The 8,239-nt window shown below is 42.0% G+C and overlaps 1 pseudogene; it reads right to left on the bottom strand.

The window, feature by feature from the left end:
- Positions 1 to 227: 227 nt before the first annotated feature.
- Positions 228 to 860, bottom strand: LOC147606659 (uncharacterized; annotated as a pseudogene).
- Positions 861 to 8,239: the final 7,379 nt, after the last annotated feature.

Raw genomic sequence — 8,239 nt, 5'->3', positions numbered from 1 at the left:
ATATGCTAGTTGGCATATACTGTATGCTAGTTAGCATACGCTATATGCTAGTAAGCACACAATATAAATTAGGTAGTTAGTATACAGTTAACATATACTGTGCGAGTTAGCATATAGTATATGCTAGTTAGCCTATACTATATACTAGTTAGCATACTTTATATGCTAGTTAGGATACACTATATGCTAGTTAGCATACGCTTTATGCTAGCTAGCACACACTTTGTAGAAGCTTGTTAGTACACAATTAGCATATATTGTGGTAGTAGTAAGCATACACAAGATACAAAATAGAATAAAAGACCATGACGCTCATGTCAAAAATCGAATGGCATGCTGTTATAGATTGCTTCATAATCTTCGGGGGTGATTGTGTACATTTGCCTTCTCTTTTGCATGTGTTTCATGGGTATCTTGATACAACGTACAAGATTTGAAAGTATGTGAACAACAGGTTGATTGTAGTCTAGTTTGAAGGTGTATGCATCCACTTGCTTGTAATACAGTCCTTGCACGACATAAGAGCCTTTGTCAATTACATTGTTCCACTCATCAATGTAACCCTATTTTGCCTTTTCTTTTACTGCAATGCACTTTACCAAGTAAAAGTCTACATTCTCATCATTGGTTGTAGCATCCGGATTCACTGCAAAAGTGTCACCAACACACAAAGCACTACTTAATGCATCATGGTGGCCTTCATACACGAATTTTTCATATCCAATGATCTATCCTTCAAGGGCATCATCAGTCGGAGTGTCTTCTTCATCCTCAACTTCATCAGACAATGGCATCAGAATGTGATAATCCCAAGGCTGCACATGAGATTTGTTAGTGCAGTGATTCCAACTATGGTTCATGCATGCATCACAAAAGCATGCCAATGGTCTTGTGGCAATGGCAGTTGCATCCTGCCGATTGTGACCGCAAAAAGCATGCAAGGTGCGAGACTTCTCAACCGTGGCACAATTCCATTTAACCTCCCTGTTTACATCACCTACTTTGATCTCCCAAAACACACTGGCACATTCCCTTTCTTTTAGAGGATATGATGCAGCTACTCCCTTTGATAGGCTGGCTTGGCAATAGGCAACCATATCTGCAGCACACTTTAAAGTGGCCCCATTAGGCTTTAGCTGTTCATGTGTCAACGATCTTTTAACAACTGCGCCTGCATCGTCATGCTCTCCCTTGCCATGTCCTGATCCAAAGAAGAACCAGCTCATCTCCATTCCTGTCAGTCCAGCATACCTTGCAACAAAATAGAAAGGCCTAGCAGCCTTAAACTGTGAGGCAGCATCATCTGACCAGACCCAGTGACGTTTTGGAGTGACACCTTCTCTCTGTAACTAGCCACAATGCAGCATAAAACAATGTTGGACAAACAATGTGTCATGCACTTTGTCATCTGATATGAAGAAGTGGATTTTCTTGACTACTTCCCCTTCCCTGCGGTAGTATGTTATGTGCACAAAATAGTTACTTGACTTGAGTGCCAATGCATAGATTGAATCTCATTTTGCTCCTTGAATGCATAGTTTTCTGCAAAGTCTACAACCGACACAACCACATCGTCAGGAAATCTAAGAATACAATCCTTGAACTGTTGTGCTTGCCATCAAGCGATATAGTTATGTTTGATAAAAACCTTCAGCTTGGTCTGTAAGAGCTGAAGAAACTCCCAGCACTACATTTCTTTAGTCACAAGATCTTTTCTCTTTTTTTTTTGTCTCCGTGCTTATCTGTTGCCTCCACATATGCAAACAATTTTACAAAGATATTCTTACCTGGGCTTTGTGTCTCTAAGCAGCATGTTTCTAGCTTTTTCACACCACATTTCTTACATTCGCCCATCAAACACTCACTATTGTGGTAACCAGCATCTATCTGCTTTGGGCAGAGAACTGACTCCCATAGATGTGTGACACCTTTGAAAGTTTGACATAAAGCCATGCAACCCCTGCTAGTTTCATCACCTCTGACGCAAACGCTGCATGTACATCTGCATTGGGCTCCATGCAGCCCGAATGACTGAGACCGCATATGGTTAAGTGTGTCCTTTAAAAAGGACATCTGCACATGATATTCGCAACAGCATGTGTATCTATCTTTCAGCCGCCGTACAAAAAATGGCTTCATCATCTCAAACATTCTCATACCTATTTTGCAATCTGGATGCTTTTCTTTGAATCTGTAGAAGAGCTCAACCTGCAATTATGAGAGTTAGAAGGCGGTTATTATGCTAGTTATGCTAATTCGTATACAGGCCATGCACGGAAGCATACTGTATGTAACCAACACTTACAGTTTGCTAACTAGCACTTACAGTATGCTTCCATGCATGTACAGTATGTTAACTAGCACTCATAGTATGCTAACTAGCACTTGCAGAATGCTAACTAGCACTGACAGTATGCTAACTAACACATTCAATAGGCTAATTGGTACATTCAGTATGCTAAGTAGCACATTCAGTTAGCTAATTGGTACATTCAGTGTGCTAACTAGCACAAACAGTGCTAAACTAGCACAAACAGTATGCTAACAAGCACATTCATTATGCTAACTAGCACATTCAGTATGCTAAGTAGCACTTACAGTATGTTAACCAGCACTTAAAGTATGCTAATTAGCACTCACAGTATGTTAACCAGCACTTAAAGTATGCTAATTAGCACTCACAGTATGCTAATAAGCACATACAGAGTGCTAACTACCACTAATCATATGCTAACTAGCACTTACAGTATGCTAAGATGCACCTACATTATGCTAACTAGCACCTTGAGTATGCTAACTAGCACTTAGAGTATGCTAACTAACACTTAGAGTATGCTAACTTGCAGTATGCTAATCAGCACCTACCATATGCGAACTAGCACTCACAACATGCTTACTAGCATTTACATGCTAACTAGCATGTAGAGTGTGCTAATCAGCACATAGAGTATGCTAACTAGCATTTACAGTGTGCCTCCAAGTATGGCTTGTATACTAACTAGCATGTAGAGTGTGCTAATTAGCACATAGAGTATGCTAACTAGCATACACAGTCTGCTAACTAGCATTTACAGTGTGCCTCCAGGTATGGCTTGTATACTAATTAGCATTACTAATATGATAAATAACGCACTTTGTAAGGTGATCAACATATTGAAGATTTGAACTAGCATATACAGTATAGCATGTTCTAGCATGTAGAGTGTGCTAATTAGCACATAGAGTATGCTAACTAGCATACACAGTCTGCTAACTAGCATTTACAGTGTGCCTCCAGGTATGGCTTGTATACTAATTAGCATTACTAATATGATAAGTAACACACTCTGTAAGGTGATCAACATATTGAAGATTTGAACTAGCATATACAGTATAGCATGTTCTAGCTAGAATAAACCATAAACAACCATAGTGTAAATAACAACCAATATGCTAACTATAAAGTTTCACATGCTTTTTAGTGTACTCGAATAATGGTGCTTTGGTTAGATCAATTACCTGAGGTTCATCAAGGAAGTGTACAGGGTGCTTTATGTAATTTTTTCTCCCCATCCTCTTTCGACAAACATCTTTTTTGTTAGGGGATACACGTGTCTCATCCCTCCAAAATGTGTAAACCAGCTCTTTCATTTCATCTGTGATTGTGCTATGACGGGCATGTTTTTGACATGCAGCCAATGAAAACATTCCACCGTCAACATTCGATGTCACCCGCAATTTAGCATTGTACAAGGATCGACGCGGAACTTTAAGGAGTCTCGAGACTTTTGACATTTGCATGTTCTCCTTTGAATTCAACATCATGGACAATGTTGTATGCTTCAAATACAACTCCTCATTACAGCACCTTGGCTGCTTTACAAGCGCCAAGGTGTTACGAAGATTGCACATGATTGCACTTTGAATAGTAGACTCCTTTGGACACACTGCTTGCACGACAGGATGATGAGATACTAGATTCCAAATTTCTTGCTTGTCTTCTGTACTAATTCCTTCAGTCCTCCTCTTGAACAGTGCCACAATCTCAGACGGGATTTTCTTCTTCTTTTCCTGCTCAAAGGCAAGCTCTCGAACCTGAACCTGCTTAAGTTTTTTCTTCTCTCGTTGTTTCCTCTTTCTTTGTCTCTCATAATCCCTAATGGCAGTACAAGTTGGGTCCTCCAAGTTCGGATTCATTGTCTGTAAAGGATCCCTTTTGCTACCTTCATCTGCTGCCCTTAAACGCGCAAGTAAACCTACCAGATCAGATTGCAAGGTATGGTTCGCCATAACTCTATGAGATGGGGAGGAAGTGGGCTACACGGAGAGAATGTGAGGCAAAGGGAGAGGGTGAGACTGTTTGAGCAGCATGAGAGAGAGAGAGAGAGAGAGAGAGAGAGAGAGAGAGAGAGAGAGAGAGAGAGAGAGAGAGAGAGAGCTTGGCTTACACAGATCATGGAGAACCTCGAGAGAGCGAGAGAGAGACAGAGAGAGAGAGAGACACAGAGACAGAAAGATAGAGAGAGATAGATAGAGAGAGAGAGAGAGAGAGCGCTCATCCACTACACCATGACTTCAGTAACTGAAAAGATGCTACATTTGAATTTGGCGCCGAGTAAATTTAACATTAATTATGGAAAGTTTATTTCAAAATGGACATATTCTTGGCTCTTGAATGTATGCTAACAAGCACTACTAACTAGCATTGTCCGGGACAACATTTTTTGTGCACGTTAACATGCTTCTACCCCACAGTGCATGAAATAGTGGCCATGGGGGCATCGAAGAATGGCCCAAGGGCCATTCTTCATGACCACAAGGGACCATGGGTGCATCCAAGAATGGCCCTAGGGCCATTCTCTTCATGCACAACATGAGGAATGTGAGATCCCTGTTCCCCACCGATCAACGGATTCGGGGTACTAGCAGTGGAAGTAGCACATCATGCGTGGGTAGGGGTCTCACACTCGGGGCCTCGCCCACGGATATCCGGACAAGAGACTAATCCGTCGGTTTGTCCAAAACCGAAACTGGAAAAACTTCCTTTACTCGGAAAGCATGGGCGATTCCACCAGGATAACTCTTTACTCTAACGTAGTCAAGATCATTACGGATCAACTGATCTGACTGCACCTTTAACGGTACTTGGTCAAATCAAGGAAGAAACTTGCACTTGGATCATTGGGATCAACGCTTTTTTCCCCATCAAGAGGCACAGCCGTTGATTCCTATCCATAGAACAATTTCTATCCGGGATTTACTTTATCTATCGTAAAAACAAAAGTTGAGTCTCGATTTATGGATCCATCAGTCCAGCCTAACCCCATCCGATCCCATGGGTTAGCCAACCGCCCAACCACTGTAGTGATGGGATCCAATTTGGAATTTGGTTAGGTTTTGTCCCGGGTACCAAGGAAAAGAGTTCCAAGGCCCCCTAGCCGGAAGTTCATGCAAACATAAAACTAGCCACACCACTTACACACCCAATATGAAATTGCCTTTTTCTTAGCTTCAACTAACTTTAAAACAATCCTTTAATGAAACCATAGTACCACTGATCACAATCTTCCAATTTATTTGGTTGATTCATAATTTCCCATCATTCCTTCATCAGAGTATCTATGGCATCATTGGCAACTAGAACGCTCACCACCTGTCCACACAGGGGCCTTTTCAATAGTTCATAGCCCATAATACTTGGCAATATAATCACTTATAAAAATCAAGATGGACTCTCGTTGAAGATCAGCAAGATCAACCAACAGATCCATATAAAGAGCCATGGACTCATCCATTGAAGACCAGCAAGGTCAATCAACCAGATCCATGCCCGGTTTCACAAAACAACTCTTACTCCTTGTTCCAATATCTTCCACGACGCACGTGTGGGTATCTTCGGCGACCCAGAGCCCGAGCACCGTATGGTCAGCACCCTCTAGGATCCTTCGCAGGTGACCTAGCGCTTCACTCATAGGCCGCTTCCTTGGTCCCTCATCCACTGTGAGATCCCTGTTCCCACCGCGCAACAGATTCGGGGTACTAGCAGCGGAAGTAGCACTTCTTGCGCGAGGCAGGGTCCCACACTCGGGGCCTCGTCCACGGATATCCGGACAAAAGACTAATCCGTCGGTTTTTCCAAAACCAGACCCGGAAAAACTTCCCTTATCCGGAAAGCACGGGCGATTCCACCAGGATAATTTTTACTCTAACGTAGTCAAAACTCTTACTGATCAAACAGATCCGACTGCATCTATAAAGATACTTGGTCAGATCAAGGAAGAAACTTGCACTTGGATCATTGGGATCAACGCTTTTTTCCCCACCAAGGAGGCACAGCCGTTGATTCCTATCCATAGAACAATTACTATCCGGGATTTACTTTATCTATCGTAATAACAGAAATTGAGTCTCGATTTACGGATCCATCAGTCCAGCCTAACCCCATCCGATCCCATGGGTTAGCCAACCGCCCAACCACTGTAGTGATGGGATCCAATTTGGAATTTGGTTAGGTTTTGTCCCGGGTACCAAGGAAAAGAGTTCCAAGGCCCCCTAGCCGGAATTTCATGCAAACATAAAACTAGCCACACCACTTACACACCCAATATGAAAATTGCCTTTTTCTTAGCATCAGCTAACTTTAAAACAATCCTTTAATGAAACCATAGTACCACTGATCACAATCTCCCAAATTATCCAGTTGATTCATAATTTCTCATCATTCCTTCATCAGAGTATCTATGGCATCATTGGCAACTAGAACGCTCACCACCTGTCCACACAGAGGCCGTTTCCATAGTTCCTAGCCCATAATACTCGGCAATATAATCACTTATCAAGATGGACTCTCGTTGAAGATCAGCAAGATCAACCAACAGATCCATATAAAAGAGCCATGGACTCATCCGTTGAGGACCAGCAAGGTCAGTCAACCAGATCCATGCCCGGTTTCACAAAACAACTCTTACTCCTTGTTCCAATATCTTCCTCGACGCACGCGTGGGTATCCTAGGCGACCCAGAGCCCGAGCACCGTATGGTCAGCACCCTCTAGGATCCTTCGCAGGTGACCTAGCGCTTCACTCATAGGCCGCTTCCTTGGTCCCTCATCCACCGTACCGGAAGCTCACCATTTTAATCGAACCGAGGCTGGTCAAGACCTCGGCCGACCTTGCTACGCGAGACGTCCTCCATTGACTCTCCGTCAGCAGTTGCAACTTTATCAGTTAGGTCTCCACGACCTTAATCACAAGACGGTCAAAATGCTTCCCCAGCATTCTTGACATAAAACAGCCATTTACAAACAGCATTTACAAACAGTTTACAAATACAGTTTCTATATTAACTCTCATTTTTCCACATTATCCCTCATTAATCCACATTACTTATTCCACATTCCATGTATATGTGTACTCATCCAATCACCTCCTTTTCCATCTCTTCACTTCAGATTCCTTCACATCACATATCATATATTCACATCCATATCCACATCCATACATCCACATCCACATCCACATTCACATCCATACATCCACATCTACATGCTTATCTCCATTTTCACATCCTCATTTATACATCCACATCCCATATCCACATTCATACATACACATCCATATATCCACATCTATATCCACATACATACATACATCCACATCCACATTCCACATTCACATCTACATTCACATTCACATACATCCACATCTACATTCACATTCACATACATCCACATCCCCATTCCCATTCACATCTATACATCCACATCTACATCCACATACATACATACATCCACATCCACATTCCACATTCACATCTATACATCCACATCTACATCCACATTCACATACACCCACATCCACATTTCCATTCACATCTATACATCCACATCCATTCACATCTATACATCCACATCTACATCCACATCCACATTCCCATACATCCACATCTATACATCCACATCTATACATCCACATACATACATACATCCACATCCACATTCCACATTCACATCTATACATCCACATCTACATCCACATTCACATACATCCACATCCACATTTCCATTCACATCTATACATCCACATCCATTCACATCTATACATCCACATCTACATCCACATTTACATCTATGCATATACATCTTCATGCATATATCCATTTTCATGTTCATACATCCACACTCCCATCTCCATATCCACACATCCACATACATACATCCATTTTTCACATTCCCATTTATATAACCCCATATACCTTCACAT

Source organism: Cibotium barometz, chromosome 57 (assembly GCF_041138505.1).
Source record: "Cibotium barometz isolate CiBa-2024 chromosome 57, ASM4113850v1, whole genome shotgun sequence".
Classification (NCBI taxonomy): domain Eukaryota; kingdom Viridiplantae; phylum Streptophyta; class Polypodiopsida; order Cyatheales; family Cibotiaceae; genus Cibotium; species Cibotium barometz.
The sequence above is the reverse complement of the archived record's forward strand: the minus strand, read 5'-3'. Positions and strand labels throughout refer to the sequence as shown.